The sequence below is a fragment of the Vespa velutina genome, chromosome 10 (genome assembly GCF_912470025.1).
Source record: "Vespa velutina chromosome 10, iVesVel2.1, whole genome shotgun sequence".
Classification (NCBI taxonomy): Eukaryota; Metazoa; Arthropoda; class Insecta; order Hymenoptera; family Vespidae; genus Vespa; species Vespa velutina.
Window position 1 is genome coordinate 5,575,992 of NC_062197.1, and position 23,023 is coordinate 5,599,014.

The 23,023-nt window shown below is 29.9% G+C and overlaps 1 protein-coding gene across 2 annotated transcripts in view; it reads left to right on the forward strand.

The window, feature by feature from the left end:
* Positions 1-12,879, forward strand: part of LOC124952498 — a 35,233-nt gene extending 22,354 nt beyond the window's left edge. Inside the window, exons 4-5 of one of the 2 annotated variants that reach the window (XM_047502484.1) lie at positions 9,878-10,167; positions 10,242-12,879. The gene's annotated coding sequence lies outside the window, so the exon portion shown is untranslated. The remainder of the gene's footprint in view (positions 1-9,877; positions 10,168-10,241) is intronic. The other variant, XM_047502485.1, reaches the window with a different exon arrangement.
* The last annotated feature ends 10,144 nt before the right edge of the window (positions 12,880-23,023 follow it).

Sequence of the window (23,023 nt, forward strand, 5' to 3'; positions counted from 1 at the left end):
ATAAAAGAACAAAGTAAATCAAATTTAATAAATGCCTATACGAATACTATTTTATTCGACTATAAATACAAACTTATTCGTTATCTCGAAGTCGAAACGCTTCGACGAGGGAGAATTATTGAACGGAAGTTGTAAACGTACGACGATGATTCGTTCTCCATATTTTTATGTTTTTTGCTTCGTTGCTCGTGTTCTCTCTGTGTTACCTTGGTCGTCATAAAATGATGGCTCTTCCGCGGAACGGATGACGTGCGCGTAATTAGACGACTTTCGATAATCGATGAAACGACGTTGGATCGAGATAATTTAAGAGGTCAAGAGCGTCCTGTTTAAAATGACGTTATTAAACCTGTTAATCAGGAGAGATAGATTTCCGATCGGTCAACTTATGGATATGTATGTACACATATCGTATTTAAATAATTAACGAATTATCCAAAAATAAGAATTGAAAAATACCTAGTACAATAATTAGAGAGAAATATAATTCTATTTATTCTTTTCTAACGAAAGATATTAAATGTTAATCGATTAAATCGCTTTAAACGTTTCATTATTAAATTCATCGATGAAATTAATTTCATTTATTATTTAAACATCGCCTGATGTTCTTTTTTATTTATTATACAATGCAAATGAAATTTTATTGATTTAATTTAATCTAGACGAAGTCTATAAAAACGAATCCATTGATTCTTTTTGAATTTCACTCACTCGCTCGTGAGATGATTTTATTTTTATTTATAACAAGTTCCTTATGCAAATTAAACGTTAACGTAATAAACGTAATAAATGAAATAAAATAAAAAAAAAAAAAAAAAAAAAAAAAAAAAAAAAAAAAAAGAAAGAAAAAGAAAAATTACTCCCTATCTCTTAATTGATATATTATATTATACGTGTTATGGAATGGTTTAATGAAAATGTCACTTTGCTTATACCACTTTTTTAGTTTGCATTGAAATTTTACTTATCGTACACCGAGTGGATAGATAAAGGAATAAATAAATATGATATTTTTATAGAAATATTTGAGAAGGAGATGCGCGTTCTTATAAAGCGGGGAGCGTGTCTAGGAAAAAGACAATTTTGAAAGGGACAAGATTGTGTTGTCGCCGGCTGGCGAAGACTAGGCGAAGTAAGGCGGGAAATTCGAATCTTTTACGGTCGATGGAAATTGGTAAGGAAAAAAATAGTGTGTGAGAAAGAGAGAAAGAAAGAGAGAGAAAAAGAGAGAGAGAGAGAGAGAAAGAGAGAAGGGTGCGTCGTAAAGCGTTATGGCAGACGGCACGCAACGCCACACTGTATGTACATCGTGTTATTATCCCCGCCTATGCGATTCTTCGTTCTTATTTCTTTCTTTTTTTTTTTTCCCCACTTATTTTTCTTTATTTTTTTCTTTTCCCTTGAGAAAGAGAAGGAAAAGAAGTATGTTCGGCAATAAACTTGGGTGTTTTCTCGCAAAGAAAATTGCACGCACACGTCGACACGCTAAAAGTAATCTCAAGGACGGGACAAAGAAGAAGAAGAAGAAGAAGAAGAAATAAAGGGGGGACGTGGTACCTTTCGCAATCGAGTTTAAACGTAGATTAAGAGGAGTACTGCCAATTAATGATGATTAGGTAGTAGTAGTAGTAGTAGTAGTAGTAGTAGTAATAGTAGTAGTAGTAGTAGTAGTAGTAGGAGTAGTAGTAGTAGTAGTTGCGATTAGAAATATCCGTGACTAACTTTCGCCGCTTCTCTTTCAATTCGTTTTGTTTCATTTTAATTTTTTTTTCCTTTTCCTTTCTTCCTCTTTCTTTTTTCTTTCTTCCTTCTCTTTTTTTTTTTTTCGTCTTTTCTCTGCAATTATCCTATCGATTTGTTTGATTATGAGATATATCTTGTATTTAATATAATTTGATATTAATTATAAACATTAACATCGGCATAATTTACGAAAGATCTCCCAGTTGACATATTTCTGTATGTATGACACGCGTTGATGGTAACAATTAATTATACGGTAATTAATAGTTCTTTTTTTTTTTTTCTTTTTCCTTTTTTCTTTTTCAAATCGAAGATAATTACGAAATATAGGAATATTTAAAGCGTGTAAAAGTGGGTGTGTAAAAGTAGAAATATCTTCGATAAAACTATAATCATTCTTTTCTTCGTTTGATCTATCATTTAAGAAAACGAATGAAAACAATCCGTTGTTCTTATAGGCAAATATCATCTTTACAGTAAATTATATATTATAGCGTCTATTATAGATATCTATGATTTATTTTGGTTAAGAGTACTCTTTAAACGTTGTCGTATATTTTCTACGAATATCCTTAATTATCGCATTTCGAAGCGACTAAACACGATTTCAAAACGTTTAAATTCTCTGCGTTCGTCGTTGAGATTGCAACAGAGGAACAAGTTTTTCCTTTGATATTTTATTTCTATCGTGGAGAAACGAAAATGGTATTAATCTAAGATATGATCATTTTTTGTTCGGTCGATCAAATAATAGTAATAATAATAATAATAATAATAGCAATGATAATAACAATAACAATAATAATAATAATAATAATAATAATAATAATAATAATAATAATAATAATAATAATAATAATAATAATAATAAAAAAGAAAGCTCAACGAAATTCATTAAAAAATAATATCTTAATATCTCTGACATTGCTCAACAAAAAATCATATCCAATTTATTTTATATTCCCAAAGTTTTGAATTTTTGAGTAAATATGAAGAAATATTTTGTGTGTGTGTGTGTGTGTATGTGTGAAGTACGTGAAGAATAAAAACGGAAGTACCGTTTTCTTTTCTTTTTTTCTTCTATCATTGACAAATTCACTGTAATATCAAAAAAATTAATAATTTAATATAATTTTAAATATCTTTGAATTAAATCTAGGCTTGTTTCTTTTTTTTTTTTTTTTTGTGAAAAGATACAAATGAAACAATCATATCTAGAAAATGTATAGATTAAAAATAGAAGAAAAATTTTTATATATCATTTTTAATTCAACATTTTCTTCGTATAACAGATTAATTTCTTTATATCCGTTTAAAAGTTAAAAGGAATTTTTGTTTATCCGAGAAAAAGTTAATTTAATTTCGATAGACTATTGTTTTAATTATTTTTGCGATATATTAATTGTACGTGTGACATGTTCTTATTAATTTAAATAATAAGCTAACACGTAATACTATAGTTTTGTCTGTATTCAGGAACATTATAGGATTGGTATTAACTCATAATTGTGGAAAATGACGTGACAAGTCGAACGGATGGTTAGTAACCGTATGAGTCATTCGTGCAATCAACAAACGTTCTCGATTTATCTTATTTTCGTGTGATTCTACTACGTTACAGCTTTGAGCACACACACGTTCGTTCTTCGAACATTTGGATAACATTACCATCGCATTATTTCTTCTCGTTTATTCTCCTTTCTAGATTCGATAAGAGCACTGGTATTCTTTCGCAATATTGTTACACATCGATATATATATATACGCAGTCTATCTAGCTATTATTCAAAGAAAGAGATAATATTCCTTTCTTTTATTTGGTTTTCCTATTTTATTTTTTATTATTATTATTATTTTTTTTTTTTTTTTCATACCCATTATACTCCGTATTTCTAAAATTTGATTTAACCTGACTTAATAATAAGTAAAACGATCGAAAGTAATTCGAATGAGAAAAAAAATAAATAGGAAGATTTATTGATCGGTTATAAAAATAATAGCTAAATATGACGTAAAATCAATTAGAAAATATTAAAAATTGTGAGAAGAGATATATGTATGTATGTATGTGTTTTAAATGGGATATACTTTTTAAAAATTTGCGATATTTTTCATTTTTTTTTTTTTTTTTTTTTTTTTTTTTTTTTTAATTATATAGGATAATGCGAAGTAAGTGGAAGATGGACCATTTCGAAATTATAATTTGAATGTCGTATTTTTTACATGGCGAAGTCGTAATTTTGTTTTGCCGCGTATACATCTGATTTTTCTTTTTTCATTTTCCTTTACGTTTCTTCTTTTTTTTTTTTTTTGTAATTCGCGATTGGCAATGAGATCGTAAATTAATTTTTTCACGTATTTATATAAATAAACAAAATACACACACGGGCACACACACATACATACACATATAATGGTTACGTATTTACATGGAAATTCGACTTATTACATTAGATCTGAGTTATGCCATATTTGTTATTACTATTCGCGATATAATAATTTTCATTAAAATTTTTCTCCCAACGAATATTGATTATAATTTTTCTCCCATTTTCTATTTTTTTATTTCACTGTTAAAGAACATTGCTCGCAGTTATTTAACTCTTTGTACTCTTCCACTCGGTCATATCCAACGTGACACAGTATTTAATTAGTAGGCCAAAGCAGTATGGAACATCATTATTTATTCGAAAATTATATCGAAAGTATATAAGAGTCATATTTTCTCGGAAATTATTTCAGTTGGCAATTTGAATTCGTCGTTAAATAAGTATTGTTAAAATGAGACATCGGGTATCGACTATCTAATGGTTAAAAGAGAGAACTTTTTATTAATTAGATACAACGTTACGTGACGAGATGAGTGTAGTAAGAGTCAAAGGTTAATTGGGTACGGTAATTGAGCGATATCATACGTTCGTTATAAGTTCACGTAGATTAAAATTCTTTGTTTAGAAAAAAAAAAAAAAAAAAAAAAAAAAAAAGAAAAAAAAAACGAAGAAAAAAAAGAAAAAGAAAAAAATTAAAAAAAAAAAAGAAGTTAGTGTTACATCCGAAGGATAGCTGATTTATCGTGAAGGTTTGTCGTACGTGTGGCCTTTCGAAGAAAAATACTCCTACGATAAGGGGGTCTACGCTTACGTAAAAGCATGGAATCTCGAAGATCGAGGAATCGCAAGCGAAAGCTCTTTCTTCTCGACTTGAGAATCCTTCGTTCGCTCGCTCGCGGCGTCGTCGGTTTGTTTTTCCTTCTCTTTCTCCTCTTTCTTTCTTTTAAGAGGAGCTACCGACGTTGACATCGGGTAAACTTTCTTGGCTAGATAGACCATTTCTAAAAGAGAGATCGCGAAAGCGTGGAAGGAGGAATGCGATAAAGAGAGAAAGAAAAAGAAAGAGAGAGAGAGAGAGAGAGAGAGAGAGAGTAAGAGAAAGGAGAAGAGGATGGATAGCTTTCGAACAAACACACGCGCGACTCTTCGAATCAAAGCGCGAAATCGACAGTTCGAAGCGTTCGTTATTAGCACCAACGAATTTGAATGTCGTCGATATTCCGCGAGAGGACTGCTTCTGTTTTAGAGTTAATGAAAGTCAAATTATCACGAATAACGACGACTCTCCTCGTTCCTACGTTATCACGATAACGACAGATCGATAGAACTTTTTCGAGAGAATATTTTGCGCCTTTTCATAGATACTTTTTATATCATTTCCTTATTAAATTGAAACATTGTAGATATATCGTATTTATATACCTGTAATATATATATATATATATATCCCAATGAAAAATGTCCATTAGGATTATTATAAAATCTAGTAATTTTTTTTTCTTTTTTTTTTAATTGGAGGGATTCTTAGAGGGAAGTCTTTATTATAAATTCATTAATTTTGGGCTAATCATCTAAGAGGACTGACAACTCTTTCAAAAATTTTCAATGGCAAACAGCCGTCAATTGGGAATGTCATTTGAAAGATCTTTTGATTTTGTCTTTGCAATAATACTTTTTCCTTTGTCGAATAAATAATTTTCCGAGAGGAATATCTTTCGAAGTTTCAGGGTGAAAACAATCTTTATTTTATTAAATATTCAAAATGCGTATCGTAAATCTTCTACAAGTAATAAAGTCTTTGTTCAGTGTTACGTCGAACATTTTACGGTATATCCGGTGTTATTAAATGTTCAAAACGTGTATCGCCGACCTCCAACCAGTAATAAAGTCTTTGCTCAGTGTTACGTTGAACATATTGCAGCATATCCGGTGTATTTCGGCGAATTTGTGGGGAGGTAACAAAATGGTTGATCTCATTATTTTCACTCGCATTATTTGATCAAATGATCGTAATTTAATTTTATTTAATATTATATTTCTCCATTTATCGTAGAAAGCATTGAAATTGATATGAATATATATATATATATATATATATATATATATATATATATATATCGAAGGAAGAAATGTTATTCCTATGTTATACAACTTCAATACGACAGTTTTAAAACCAGCATTTTCTTGATTATTCACACCCTTGGATACTTTTTTTTTCCACAAGGTATATTTATAATCCATAATTTATATATATATATATATATATATATACCATCCAACCGGTCGAAGAATGTCGTGAGATTACACCGGATGTACTGCAAAAAGGTGTAATATTGAGCAAAGACTAAATTATTGCTTGAAGTTAACGACGATATGCGTTTTGAATATTTAATAAAATAAAAGTTGTTTTGAACCTGAAACTTTGAAATGCATTTTTCTTTTTTCTTTTTTTTTTTTCCAGAAAATTATTCAGTCGAGATTAATTAAGCAAAAAAGAAAAAAAGAAGTAGCACCATTAAAAGATCTTTCAAACGATATGCCACTTGACACGTGTTTGTCATTTAAGATAATCGATGGGGTTGCCACTCAACTTACGAGGTTTGACTCAAAGTGAGTGAATTTATTACGATAAGGATCTGTTTCCTCTTGAAAAGAAAATTGATCTGCCTTGGGGTTTCTCGGGGAAAAAAAAAAAAAGAAAAAAAAAAAAAGAAAAAAAAAACAAAAAAGAAGAAATCGCTAGATCTCGTAAGAATAATCCTGGTCGACACTTTTCGTTAGATGCATGTGTTTTAAATTGAGTCATTTGATCGATCGATCGATCGAGAAGTCGAGAAGTCGTACAATTATTAAAGAAGATATCGATCAAACAGATCTCTCAATTCTTATAAAATAAAATTAATGTAGATAAAGTGACTTTTCTAAAGAAATTTATAAGTAGTAAAACTCGTAAATCGTTGTGATTGCTTTTCGTTTGTCATAGAGACGATCGGTTTATTAACTTCAAAAGTTAATTTGATAAACTCGTAAGAACATTTCGTATTGGTAGAAGCTAAAGACGACGTAGACGTCAACTTCTAGAATATTCAATTTTGACATTGAGTAAAACGCAGAGAAAGGAGAAAAGATTAGCTGTCTTTATCCGACAGGTTGTAATTAGCTCGTAGTGTTATATAGGTCCTCAATTTGTTGGTCAGGTTCAAACTTTCTTGTAATATCTCAAAGCAGATGTACAAAGATTTCTTACTTATTGACCTTTAGAGAAGAATTTTTTCAAAAGAATAACGATAACACGAATATTATCGATTACGAAAGAAAACATGAGAAGTGTTTTTTTTTTTTTTTTTCCAATAATTCAGTCGTTTTTTTATAATAAAGATAATTATATTTATTGAAACGATGATTAATAATAATCATATATACATATTTTAAAGTATGATCGATTAATAGAAATGACAGAATCAACGATACTTATGAATAATCTTTATAAATAGTGTCATATAAATCATTTAAGTCACTTAAATTATCTAAAATCTAAATATCTAATTATCTCAAAAAGTATTTTCTTATGAAAATATTTAACATGAATAATCGTCATAACATAGATTCGACCAAACGAGATGATAACTTTGAATGATATGTGTTAATTAATGGACATTGTATAATGTTTACGTCTCTTCGCGATTTTTTCTCTCTCTCTCTCTCTCTTTCTCTCTCTTTCTCTCCGTTTCTCTCTTTTTCTCTCTTCCATTTTAACTTTTTAATTAGTTGAGAATCTTATATATATATATATATATATATATATATGTGTGTGTGTGTGTGTGTGTGTATCTGTACATGTACGTACATACAAATACGCATCTATATGTATTCTATTAAATTAAAACTAAACAACATTCAATGATTCTCGAACTTATTTATATTAACATAGAGTGTTTGATTATTAATATTACATATATTAATAGCACTATCGGGTATCATTGTAGATTTACAATCATACTATTCGTCGATGGTTTCAAATCGAAAGATTTATAAAATTGAACAATAATTAAATCAACCGATAATTCTTGTTTACGTAATGCAGTCGAAAGATATCGACTAGTGAATTTCCATTTTAATTACGCGAATCCACATATACGTGCGTGTAATTAACAGAAATTTTAGTAGAAACCGGAGATGTTCCTCCAGTAGCGAGGTCAAAGGAGGGGAGGGGGAGTTAGTAACACGTGCCGAGATTCTATAAAACGTTAAACTAACGATTTAATTACACATCGCAATTATTCTCTCGAATTATCGAATGCATGTGCTTTCGTTGCTAGAGGGCCAATCTAAATTGAAACTTTGCTCGACAAAAAGTGACACCTTTTTTCTTTCTTTCTTTCTTTCTTTCTTTTTTTTTCTTTTTTTTTTTTTTTTTTAGTTTTTTCTCTTTTTCTTTTCTATTTTGTTCTATTTTTTTTTCTCTTTGCTTCGCGATTTTGCCTTTCAATTAGAATTCTAATTGAAATAAAAGTATCCGTGTATATATGTTTGTATTATGAATGTACATAATATATAAGTATCTATATGCGTATATCTAAAGTACATCGTCTGAGAGTACATTTACACTTTCCAACTCGAGCTCGAAAGTATTTTCTACCATTCACGAAGCGTTAACCTTTCAAGAAATGCCTCGAAACAGATTAATCGAGGATAATCGTTCACTGTATTTATTATTTCTCTGTTTAAATTTATGTAACTCAGTCTAAGATAGATCGATTTTAATGATATTAACGCGATCACAATAAGATAAATAAATCTATGAGATTCGTATATTCTTTCGTTATAAAAATTTTTTGGAAAAAATTGTAAAAATTTTCCTTCTGTATTTTCCTTCTCTTTTTTTTTCTGTTCTTTCTTTCTTTCTTTTTTCTTTTTTTTTTTTTTTTATCGATGCTACATTGAAAAATTATTTTGCTTTTTTTCTTTTTATTTTATTTTTTCACATACATCTCACACGGCATATAAATGAAGAAAGAAAAAAAAAACTTAATCATAGTAATCGAATATTAATTTCTATGAATGAGTGTACTTAGATATGTACATCGAATTGTTATGTGTTAGTTGCCGCGTGTTATACGGCAAATCTCAACTCTCTTATGAATTACACTTCGATTAATATCGTACTGTCGATTTATCGTTAATAAGCTTAAAGCTAGTACATTGCATGGCGCATATAAATACGTAGTTGGTTCGTCGAATAAATCAACTGAAAGCTTTTCCCTTTCATCGTTTTCCTCCGATTTTCCAGGCTCCAAATTCCAATTCGATGACAATATTCGTGAACACATATAATATTATGTACTTTTAAAACAATACCAAGAATAATTGTCATATCTATTTTTCGTTTTAAATAAAGTCACGTTTGTATTAATTAAAAAAAACAAAAAGCAAAATATTTTTTATTTTCTTTCTGAAACATAAATTTGTTGAGCTATTTTAGAAATAATAAAATCTCTTATTTCTAATTAATTTTCATTGGAACAATGTTTATAATTACGTTAACATTGTTAATCAATATTATAGGAATTAATTATAGGAATTAATTAGAAATTAAAAAAATTAATTTATTACAATATTTATTTTTTTACATTATTTATTACATTTTTTTACATATAAATATATATAAATTAGAAAATACATAAATTCTTTGAATTTTAATTCGTAAGAGATAAATCAAAGATAGATTGTTTTAGAATTATTATTAGAATGCACGTTGTGATTTAATTAATCAATATTTTGCGTTATTTGAAATTTTTCAGATTCGAAGCTGAGAGACGAGACAAGCTCAGATCCGCTACTGGTGGTAAGAAGGAGACCGGCAAAAAATTTGCGCGCGCGCACACACAGAGGTGATGTCGAAGATGATACTCTATTAACAAACAAGCGTGGATATTAACCGATTGTCGAAGCGAAGCGTATTAACGTTTTATTAACGCCATGTAAGCACTTCTTCGTTACTCTTACGGCCTACGCAGAAAAGGAAATACTATGACGATGGAGGAAGAACAACGGCGGCCATCTTTGCGTGACAAACGAAAAATTATTAACGGTAAGTATGATTGTCTAACAAGAACGAACAACGTTGTTATTTTATCGCACGCTTTTGTCCAATAAAAACAACAGATCTTCTATCGCATCATGTAGGAGTACTGGATAAGAAGCAGGCAGGTACTTACTTACATCGTTTGAAGAATCGATTTGTCCACTTTTTTCGTCTCGATTTCTTGCCGGTCACGTTAATTTTTCAAAGAAAAGATCTTAAAGGAAACGTCGATCAAAATTCTCGTACGATCGATGAGATGGAATAAAGATTAGATAAAAAAAAAAAAAAAAAAAAAAAAAAAAAAGAAAAAAGAAAGAAAAGAAAAGAAGAAATAAAAAAGAAATGCAAAGAAAGAAAACAGTCGGTTCCTTTTTTTTTTTTTTTTCTTTTTCTTTTTCTCCTTTTTTTACCCTAGAAAAGTTCTTGAATATTCATGAGGTGCAGCTCGTGTAAACCTTCGCGAGCTCGCAGAGCCGGTGCATTTGGAAACATAAAAAATTCCTATCCCCATCAGCGTTGCTCAAAATTCCGTTGAAGTGCTCCCAGTTTTCTCCGACATACGTGAATCATCTACAATAACGATTCCTTGATACACATTGTACAGGATGTGTGTCCTCGTAATTTGTCGTATTAATTGATAATTTATTTACTGTTTATATCTACACTGTATATTTCGATATATTTCGAATAAAAGCATCGGTAACAAGGTATCGGCGAGAGAATCGAGTGCGGTTTTGAAAATCGTGAATCGTATTCATTGTGTGCTTCGAAAATGGCGCAGATTCGATGTTTTCGCATAAAAGCGTAAGTATCGACGTAGACGTAGCGTGAAATTGGAAAGCAAACGAATGCGTGATAATCGATGCGACAAATGAAAACTGTGCTTGTTCGACCTACTGAATATAAGTGGTAGTGAGAGTGGAATATACATTTTGTGTACGAACAAATCATGTGCATGAGTGTGTGCCTATGATTCAGAACCGTCTAGTATTCCTTTTATATATTTCCTGCATTTATTTCAGCCTTATTTTTTCTCTCTCTCTCTCTTTCTCTCTCTCTCTTTTTGTTACTCTGTTTTTATTTGTTATTTGATATTTCCGTTTCTCTTTTACCCAATATCGGTAGTGTATATAACTACACATACATACATAGATACATACATACATACATATGTACGTGTGTATGTGTATATTTATCATTAAACTTAAATTTTTATAATGAACGAATTTTGTTTAAAGAATTTCTATGGACTTTGAGCTCTTATAAATTTTTTCCTTTTCTTTTTGTTTTGTTTTATTTATTTATTTATTTATTTATTTATTTATTTATTCTTTTTTTTTTTTTTTTTTTTAAACGATCGAAGCGACCTTACCTTACCTTATTCAAACGAATTTCCTTATCCAAGGTGAAGAGTCATCATCTACTTAGTATTCACCTTCATGGACATCTATAATTTGTATTCTATTTGCACTTTTCTATTTTATACTTTTCCACGACAGTCGCGGAACATAACGACCGAGTAATCTATCCGTCTATTTATAGATGACCGTCCGATAGTACTGTACTACCAGTCGATTTTGAAACGTCGTTCGCCACAAAAGGTGGTTAACCTGAACTCTTTTTTCATTATCGAATAAAACGTTATTTGTAGTATACCAAGAGATGATAATCCGCCCTTGTATTTCAATTTTTGCAATTTGTGTCGGAAAATAAGATAACTTTTTTCTTATAATCGAAAACATACATACATACATACTTACATACATGTATATCCATATAACATGGTATATAATAATATATATGTCTACATATTTTTTTTTTAGAAGGACAATTATTTTTTTTTTCTATTATGATAAAAAATAACTAAAGTTGGTACGACGCAAAGATTTTATATATTTTGAAAATAAAACAAAAATATTATACTAAACTAAAGAATTATTTTAACGGTATAGAAATTAGTTAATAAACTAAACGTAGTAGAAATATTTTTCAAACGCACATAACATAATCTTATCTAAAAATTAAACATACGTATTCGTTTTAAAAAGTCAAAAAAAAAAAAAAAAAAAAAAAAAAAAAAAAAAAAAAAAAAAAAAAAAAAAAGAAAAAAAAAAGAAAAAAAAAGAAGAAAAAAAAAAAAGAATATTTTTCCAAGTTCTGTTAAAATATATTTTAACAGAAATTATTTCAAATCATTATTTAAAATTTCAAATATCAAATTTCGAAAGTATTTTGTGATTGACTCTATATACTGATGGATCATTTGATATTAATTTACTCAGGTGGTTCGAAAGAAAAAGAATGTCGTATGTTCGTTGATAGCTATACTTTTCTTAGGACAATTGAAAACAGAAAGAGAAATTAAAAGAGAGAGAGAAAAAGAGACAGAGAGAGAGAGAGAGAGAGAGAGAAAAAGAGAAAAACTTGACCTTGAGAAAAAAGAGTCAGTCTTTCCTTCGTTCGAGTTCAATCGTCATTCGAATCGTAATTACGTATCGTGAAGCATACGTAATGTATGTATAGCAATATATCCGCTGCACGAAGCTGCTTTAAGAAGAGAACGTATAGACGATTGGCACGAGGCTATGCTCCTCTTGCATAATCCTCATGCGCATGTCCGTGCATAAGAACACGTTACTTTGTACCTTGCACGCGGAACGCATCGGCAACCTTTAACTTTCTTGCTCGAAGGCAAAAAAAAAAAAGAAAAAAAGAAAAGGAAGAGAAGAGGAGGAGATGGAAAAGAAGAAGCTCGAACAAAGGCAAGCCTTTCTTCGTCGTATGAGAATCGATTCGAGTCAGTACGATTACTCTTATCCCTCATTCTCCTTTTCTTCCTCTTCGATCGTGAAGAGAAGAAGAGTTCTCTCGTTGACCCCTTAAACCGAGGTTAAAGGAAAAGAAATTTTCGATTCTTCTTGGTTTACTTTGAAAAGAGATACCTCAGACCCTAGCTATTCTCTTTCGATTTACTCCATTTCGAAAATTTCTTTGTACGGCAAAATGAAGAAAGTTAATACATTTATTGCCAAACGTCGAACATTATTTGATCCTTTATATTTATTCATATAAACATGATCAACGTGACTTATACAATATCTGATTTTACGTATGAGTTTATAGAAATTTCAAATTATTAGGTGATTTTTAATGATTTTATATTGACATTGATCGATATGAACTTAATAAATTTGTTATATATTTTATAATGGGAAAAGGAAAGCATTTTAATGTACTTGTCAATGTGCTAAATGTTTAATTATTCATTATTCATTAAATATATGCGCATATAAGACTGCGATAATCAATGATGATGAAAGGATATCAGATATACGCAGATATAAAAATATATAAAATATATATAATGAATTCTATTACGATTTTAGGATTTATTTTTGTATTTTCTCTTTCATTTTATTTTTATTTTCCTCTCTCTCTCTCTCTCTCTCTCTCTCTTTCTCTCTTTTTTTTTTTTTTTTTTTTTTTAGCTTCTCTTTTAATTATGAGATATTAGCTTGTACAACTAGCTTTGGAAGTAAACACGTTAACATAGAATACTATTCCCGCGGGATTTATCGTCGACGTTGAAATATTCATCGAGAGAGGACAAAGAGAAAGAGGAGACAGAGAGAACTATTCTCGGTCTATTTATCGGTTCGTCGCACGACGACACGCCTCGACGTGCCTAACGACTTTTCTATCTTTCCATCCTCCTCAACTCGCCTCGACTCGCTGTCATTTCGGAGATACCCTCTCCGTAGCGCGAGTTTGCGGAAAGCGAGAAAACGAGAACGAATAAGTCGGCCGTGAGAATCTTGTCGACGTTGAAGAGCAAATAGAATCGGATTTCCCGTCTCTTCCATTCTTACCATTTTCCCCGCCCTTCAAAGTTCCTTATTTCTTTCTAGCGAATCAACTTGTTGAACGTCGATCAATCAGTCCATTTTAAAATTAATTATAAATATAATTTTTCGAATGTTTATTTTCGATCGATTTGTAATATAATTTGTGTTATTATTTTTATTTTTATTCTTGTTATTTGTTATTATTATTATTATTATTATTATTATTATTATTATTATTATTATTATTTGCAAGGCGCTTGAAAAAGTTTATATACTATTATATTATATTAAATATGTAATAAATTTTATTCGATTAATAGTAAAGAGAAAAAGAAAAAAAAGTAAACATATATATATATATATATATATTCATTTTAATTAATAATATCTGGCATCATTTTTCTACAATCTTTTTCCACTTTAAAGGATTATTGTCTGATCTTATTTCTAAAAAAAAAAAAAAATAAAATCTTTAGAGACAATGAAATTATCTACTCATTTTCGAACTTCTCGATATTATCAAATCATATTGTATCGGACAAGCGAATTGTCTTATCAGATCAGATCGATCAAAATAAATGAACATCAGAACGATGGATAATGTCCGACAAGTAATAAAGTGATTACTGGAAAATATTTCCTCTAATAAGGTTTCTAACATCTCCAATTAGATGTAATGAACGTTAATGTTTTCGATTTTAACTCTAATTATGGTTTTCTTTTTTTTTTTCCCTTTTTTTTTTCTTTTCTTTTCTTTTTCTTTTTTTTTCTCGTTCTTTTAATAGCAACAGCAATACGAGGTTTAGTATTATCTGACTGATGCAGTTTGATCGATCAGTTGATACAGAATCCATTTACTTATCTTCTAAATTTTCTCCCCATTGATTTCAACCGCCGAGAGAAACGGTTGATGCATTAACTCCAAGTTTAACTCAGCAAGCTCTTCCAATGATTGAGGAGGGGGATCTTTATCAAGAATTTCTTCTTGCAATTCATCGTTCTCAAATTCTTTCGGTCTTCTAGAACGCACTTTGTCATTAACGTCCATTTCACCATTTCTACAAATCTTTTAAATCTCTCCTCGCACACGTCGGCGATTACGATCGTTCTCTTCGTAGATTTTCACGGATGATTCGTTTTGTATTGCGCGGTGATCTTTTTCTTTTTCCTTTCTTTTTTTCTGATTAAAAATAAAAAGAAAAAGCATACAAGTGGCATAGATATGCACTTTATCGAGGTTTCACTTTTAATTATAATCGAAATGAGATTGCGTTGTTACTTAAGATGCCGTAAATAAATTTTTAATTCGTGATTAAGCGTCTTCTTAAATTTATAAAGGAAAAAAAAAAAAAAAGAAAAGAAACAAGAAAGCTCCCAGTAACTTCCACTTATTTGCAATCCGACGAACTTTTACAAGCACATGATACTTCTCTTCTGAACGGGAAAAACGATGTAAATCAATATTCTTAGTTTTACGGAAAAACGTTTTTAATAATTATAAAGTGAAATGTAAGATCGAGGATTACATCTTAAATAAGATAAGTTGATAACATATTGTCTCGTTTTATTGGATATAAAAAAAAAAAAAATGTACATCATTATTTTACTTATTTTATTTTTTGTAAATGACAACTTATTTTAATCACAATTTTTAATTTTACTTATATTTATTTGATTATACAATTGAACGTTCGTAGGATTACGTTATTATACGCAATAATATAAATCATAGGGTAGCACTTTAAATAATATAAGTGTACTTATATTATACTTAATTTTATTAAAATCAGGGACAAAATAAAATAATTCAACTTATATATCGATTTTTTTCTGCCATTATACTGTATTTTTGACATATACTGAACCCGTCGATCAAAGATTTCTTTCTGATTTTTCTATTTTTTGTTCTTTTTTTTTTCTTCCTTTTATATATATATATATATTTTTACAAAATCAAATTTAAAATCGACGATGAAATTATGATCTTTCAAAATTTATTATCTCTCAGTTCTCGTCACATTGAAATAAATACTTTCTATATACATGTAACAAAAGTAAATTATTATTCGTAACAAATGAAAATTTCTTTCGATCTGATAGTAATAGATAGATGTATAATGTATATGCGAAAGTATATCTATAGTTTATCATGATGTCATCGTATCGTCATTTCTAAATGTAAAAGGAACTTTCGTATATAATTAATCGTTCTTCTGTAATAGGAGATTTTTTTTTCTTCTCTTATAACCTATAAAATACTTTTCCCTTCACTCTTTATCTTTTTTCCCCCATCAAAACTGTAAAAGAAAAGGAAAGAAATTCTATCGAACGTCGTTGTTGAAAAGTTGATCTCGACGGTGACAGAAGGTATCTCTTTTCCTTCGTCCTTCTCTCTCTCTCTCTCTCTCTCTCTCTCTCTCTTTCTCTTTCTCTTTCTCTCTCTTTCTATCCTCTCTCCTCAGGAATTTAACTCGGATGCTGTTTTTTCGCAGAGTTCCTTAGTATTTCAATGAATCTCACGCTCCCGAAGCTTTCGTGACTCCCACAGGATGATACTTTTTCTCTTTTCTTCTTACGCGAAGCTCTTAAGGGATTAGTATGTACTTTGTGTTCTTTGCTTTTTATCTTTCTCTCTCTCTCTCTCTTTCTCTCTCTTTTTCTCTCTCTTTCTCCCTCTCTCCTCCCTTTATTTTCCATGAACCAGGTGGATCAAATCAAAGATGCATCTCGCTGTCCTTTCAACTTTCGTCATTTCGTAGATTTACTAAAGAACATCCGGTCTTTTCTGTTTTTTTTTTCTTCCCTTTTTTTATATTATTTTCTTTTTTCCCTTTTTTTTTCTTTTCTCCGTTTTTTTCTTTTTTTTTTTTTTTTTATTTCTTTTTCTTTTTTTTTTTTCTAAAGCGCACAAGTGAGTTGAAAAGAGATGAAAGTTTTTTTTCTTATCTTATCAAATTAACGACGACATTTGAAAATATTATAAAGAACGACGATAGCAACGGGGGGCTTAATAAGGATTTTAAAGATCAAGAGTCGATCCGACTCCGAAAAATGCATTTACACCTGTTGAATGATTTTACGATGCCTTCTTTTATTTTCTCTCTTTCCCTCTCTCTCTCTCTCTCTTTCTCTCTCTCTCTTTCTCTCATATTCGCGACGTCTCGTTTATTTATTTCTTTTTTTTCTTTCCTTCTTTGTTTCTTTTTCTTTCTTTATTGCTTTCTTTTTCCCGCGTGACCGACGACAAGAATTGACCTTCAAGATAATCGTCAATTTAAACGAAGAATTTTCACTTTTCAAATGGAAAGCTTTAGAACGAATCGAATCGATTCGCCCTGCTAAATTTGCTAATACTTTTGTTTTTGCTTCCTTTTTCTTTTTTTGTTTTGTTTTTATTTCTTTTCTTTCGTTTTTTTCCTTTTCTTTTTCTGTCTACTCGTTTTTTTTCCCCTTTTTTTTTCTTCCTCTCTCTCTCTCTCTCTCTCTCTCTCTCTCTTTTATCAAGAAGCACGTCGTAATCGAGGATAGAGGGAGGAAAAAGAGAGAGAAAGAAAAAAGGATTCGTTCGTGCGGAAGTGTCACGCGTGAGCATTAAGAATTCCGTGAGCGAAGAGAAAGCGGCCGTAAATCTTGGGATAGATGGAGCAAGTACCTTACGTTTGAACTTTAGACATTATTTGCATAAATATAATGGCAATACGCGTCTATGAATAAAGGGGAATCTATATCCTCTATTCTATCATGAATTGCTGAAGCTTGAAACGTATAGTATGTTTAGTCCATACGACAGATATCAATCGTGGTGTTAATATCTCTTTTCAATGAAGAAACGTTTCTTCCCATCCCGTGGTCATCCTTTCACCGGAAAGGTAGAAAAAGATAGATAGATTGATAAAAAGATTGATAGATCAAATTTATTATGCTGTAAGTTAATGACCCGTGCAGGTTATTCATACTGGTACGAGGAACTCAAACGTAAACCAGTTTATAGGATATATAAAAAAAGGCATAAAATATAAAAATTTTAACGAATACGTTGTTGTTGTTGTTGTTGTTGTTGTTGTTGTTGTTGTTGTTGTTGTTGTTGTTTTTATTATTATTATTATTATTATTGTTATTGTTATTGTTATTATTATTATTATTATTTTTATTATTATTATTCTTATATAAGATATTTTTATCGACAGGCATTTAAATCGAACAATAGTATAATTAGTGATCGCAAAAAGTGATTGTAACTGATCTGATTTTTTTTTTCTTTTCTTCTTTTTAACGACATGGAATAACATTGCAAATAAATGAATTTATATTCTTTAACGAACAAAAAAAAAGAAAAGATAAATAAATTGCAAGGTAAAAGTAAAAGTAAAGTTTAACGTTTAAAAATGGAAGAATTAAAAAAGATTTATACGTTTCTTGTTCATTTCTCAATGAATGGATTAATAAATCATTCGAAAGAAATTTCTTTTAAAACTTAATATAGATGGGTGTGGATTGATTTACGAAGAAAAAAAAAAGAAAAAAAAAAAAAAAAAGAAAAAAGAAAAAGAAAAGAAGAAGGAGCAAAAAGATGAAAAAGGAAAAGAAAAATTAAATTCCCATCTCTCGAAACTTGTTTCGATTACGCTCAATCGTTGTTATCTCATGTCTTGCTAAAACCAGTCTTCGATTTTTTTTTTTCGACTGCAAAAGATATTTTCACTTTTCTAAACGGTCATTGCACGTAGTTATAAATACATACAGACTTATAAGATACACACGAGAAAGAGGAATGAGATGAAGAAGAAGAAGAAGAAGAAGAAGAAGAAGAAGAAGAAGAAGAAGAAGAAGAAGAAGAAGAAGAAGAAGAAGAAGAAGAAGAAGTAGTAGTAGTAGTAGTAGTAGTAGTAGTAGTAGTAATAGAAGTAGTATTAGTAAGTAATAGTAGTAGTAATAGTAGTAGTAGTAGAAGACGAAGAAGGAAGGGAAAAAATACGAAGAACCAGCTTCGTTGCCGCTGCAGGCTAGTTTCGCTTTCCTTCGGAAACCTGTCTATAGAATCTTTTTAAAAGACGAACGAACGTTCGTGGTTTGGCTTCGAGTCGAGTCGAGTCGAGTCAAGTCGAATCGAGTCGAGTCAAGTCGAATCGTATCGACATCGAAGAAAACTATCTGGAAAGGCGGCACGGCTTCGTATGTAATTAAGAAATTCTATACTTTAAGTTATATAATACACCGATGGAATATTGACATTTGATTAAAATAATGTAAATATTTTTTTATAAAATTTTAAATACAATAGTAGTACTACCAGTAGTAATAATAGTAGTAGCAGTAATGGTAGAAGTAGTAGTTTGTAATTATGTATTTTTTTTCTTTTTTTTTTTTTCTTTTTTTTCTTTTTTTTTTCAAATACACGTTTACGATCATTTACTATCAGTCGTTTGCAGTAAATCTTTTTTCTTTTCTTTTCTTTCGTTCTTTTTTTTTTCTTTTTCTTTTTTTTTTTTACGTCTTAACGCCTGAAATAAGGAATGTAGATACATACTTACGATAGTAAAGCCATTAATTTGTTTATTTAAAAAAATTAATTACCAACTTTATATTGAAATTTATGACCGTTCGTTCGTCTGCGAACGACATCCTTTCTCCGTCGAGTAATGATAGACTACATTGTTGTTGTATCATCGGATCCGAAGCTTTACAGATAGCATAGAGTTAAGCATCGTAGGCATCATTTTCTAGATTATAGATAATCATCGACGACAGGAATGAATATTTTCTGTTAAATATATTACGTAAACTCGATGGAAATTTTCGTAATAAGAAAAAAGAAGAAAAGGAAAGAAAGAAAGAAAAAAAAAAAAAAAACAAACAAACGATATTTCATTTATGCGAATAAAAATCGTTAATTTCTATTACATTGAAACGTTAAATATTTATTGATAAGTAATTTCTTGTTGATAATAATTTTGACATCGTGCCAAAATATGTACGATTGATCTCTCACTCTTTCTTTTTCTCTTTTCTCTCTCTCTCTCTCTCTCTCTCTCTTTCTCTCTCTCTCTCTCTCTCTCTCTCTCTCTCTCTCTCTTAAACATTATATATCTACTATATAGGTAGTGGTGATAGGCGATAAAATTCAATTGCAGGAAACAGGTAGCACGATACTCGAGACCTCGAGACATTCGAGCATCTAATTAAGCGAAGTAAAGCAAGAGAGAAGGCGCAAAGTAAGAAAAGAAGTGAGAAAGGAGGTGAGAGGCAAGTCCGTCTATGTATATGTTACTTTGATATATACTATCTGAATATATACGTTCGGGAACGCTTCGAGATAGAGGATTAGGAGAGAATTATTATTATAGCAGGAAACGGTTTCAGTACGATGAAATTCGAAATGTCTGGAATAATAAAAGATGGAAACGTATCGTTACGAAATAATTGGAAATATTGGGAGGAGGGGGAGGTGGTGGTGGCGGAGGAGGAATGGAAGGGAAAAAAAATAATATATTTGATGAGAATCGTATAGGGAAGATATGATAACTTTAAAAACTTTATAAATAAAAAAATTAAATATGACCGAATCTTATTTGCACGAAGAAAAACTAGAAGTGAAATACGAAATGATCGTTTGGTTCGTTCCAACGAATATTCTCTTTTTTCTTTCTTTCTTTTCTTTTTATTTTATTTTTTATTATTTTTTTTTTTTTTTTCATTTTTTTTTCTTTCTTTTTTTTTTTTTTTTTTTTTTTTTTTTTCATTCGTACACGTTTAATATACCACGATCATTGCGAAATGTTCAAAGATTTTTTTGTCTATATATGTAAAAATATAAATCGATAAAAAGTATACTCTGCATATGTAAAAAAAAGAGGAATTTCGATGAAATTTATTTTTCAAATATTTTGTAAAATCGTCTATACGATTTTTCCTTGTTATTTATATTCGCTTTATCATCATCGATTCTTTTTTCCTGGTAAAATTAAAATAAACAAAAGAAATAAAACAAAAAAGAGAACGTGAGGGGTTAAAGTGAAATTATTGATAAATTGTCATTTTAGTTTTCATATAAAATTATTTTCCATGCAAATCACTTTGACGTGTATACATGTACAATTAAATAAGTAATAATTTTTATCCAACGTACATTGTATATTTATATACATTTATTCGTACGATATAATCAAATGCCGCTTTTATTGAACTTGAATAAAATTTTATTTAAAAAAAAGATAAAACCAAATCAAGGATTTACGTTAAATTTAATGATCGCACGAAAATAATCCCTCATTGTTATATTAGAACTTAAGATAAATTTAAAAAGTACTTATATCATCGTATTTAAATATTTCATCATTTCACTCGAGACAATTTGAACGTCGAAACGGCACACGTTGGTAATCTCTCTTTATTTTTAAAACCGAAATTATAATTTTTCTTAAAAATATTCACTGCTGGGACGATGATAATTTATGTAGAACAATTTGTTTTCTTTTCTCTTTTTTTTTTTTTTTTTTTTTTTTTTTGAATACTCAATCCCAGTTCCCTATTTTTTAAAGCAATAGATCTTCTTTGATAAGGATATTTAGATAAATTAACATTTAAGTTTATGCTTTTAGAAAATAACTTTAGTACAACGAATATATTCATGTATATACGTATGTATGTAATTTTATTTTTGATTCACGATGTTGGATAAATATATATTTTATCGTGAGATCATAATTTTCAAGATCGACATTTCAAGATCGTCTAGTTTATATGTACTGTTTAAATCAACCAATCGTTTATTTTTGTTAACAGTTTTAATTTAAATAAGATTGAATATTATATTTTATTATTATTATATCTGACATTACATAAGTTCATTAAAAATAGATTAATGTAAATCATAAAAGAGTGGCGTTTTGCATTCCTGTATCGGTGGACTTCAATCGTCACATTATATAACGTGCATCTGCTTTATCTCCGCACTTTAACAAGTATTTTCTTATCAACGTGACGAGGATCATAAATCACGGGTGTGTAAGTATATAGTAGTCGTAAACAGAGCAAGGCTTGCGCTATCTTTACTTTGCGACCATCTTTCCTGTTCACTCACTCACTCATTCCCTCTCTTTCTCTCTCTCTCTCTCTCTCTCTCTCTCTCTCTCTCTCTCTTTCTTCGTTTTATCGCATCCTATAATTATTATTGTTTATCATCAACGAAATCGATATACAAATTTGGAATGACCGACGTTTAATGTATTCTTCACAATTATCTACATCATTTTTTTACCATAACATTTGTCAATTCTTTTATTTATATAACTAATGTAATTTTAATGTTTATCGCGAGAAAGTTCGCGCGCGAAACATGATTTTTTTACATACCGAAATATTCCGCAATAAATGTTTAACCGTTTTATTGGCTGGGGGATTCTGAAAAAAAGTTTTGTAAAAAAAAAAAGAAAAAAGAGAGAGAGAGAGAGAGAGAGAGAGAGAGAAGAACAGCGACAAAGCTGGCACGATAGGGCTTGTTTCAATGCACGTCGATAGAATCGAGCGAACAACGTCAATTGCGCAATGCGTGGCTCGCAATTCTCTGGTACTTTTCGATATGGAAAAAATTTGTGTAAACAGCGCGAACACGTTTGCCTCGCACTGAAATGAAAAACGTTTAAGGAATATTTTAATTAATTGTAAAAACGTATAATATTATTACGAAGTGTCATAAAGATAAACAGTTTTTAATTTTAATACGAAAGAGTTTCGTTCAAAATTGTTTTTGGACGGGGACGACGAGCGAGAGGGGGGTGTTATATGATATGTTTCACGAATTTGTTTCTTTCTCTTTTCGTTTCTGTTTTTGTCCGTCTTAGTACGGTCAGATAATAATCAAAGCAATGAAAATGAAGTGGAACAAGTGAGAGAATTCGCACATTCGTACTCTCAAAGCGACTCTTCGGTAAATGTTGAGAGCAGAAAAGCGGTATCTTCCAAAACACTGGAGCGAAAATTGCTACGAAGGTGCAATTTAGAGGCTGCGAAGTCTCGTT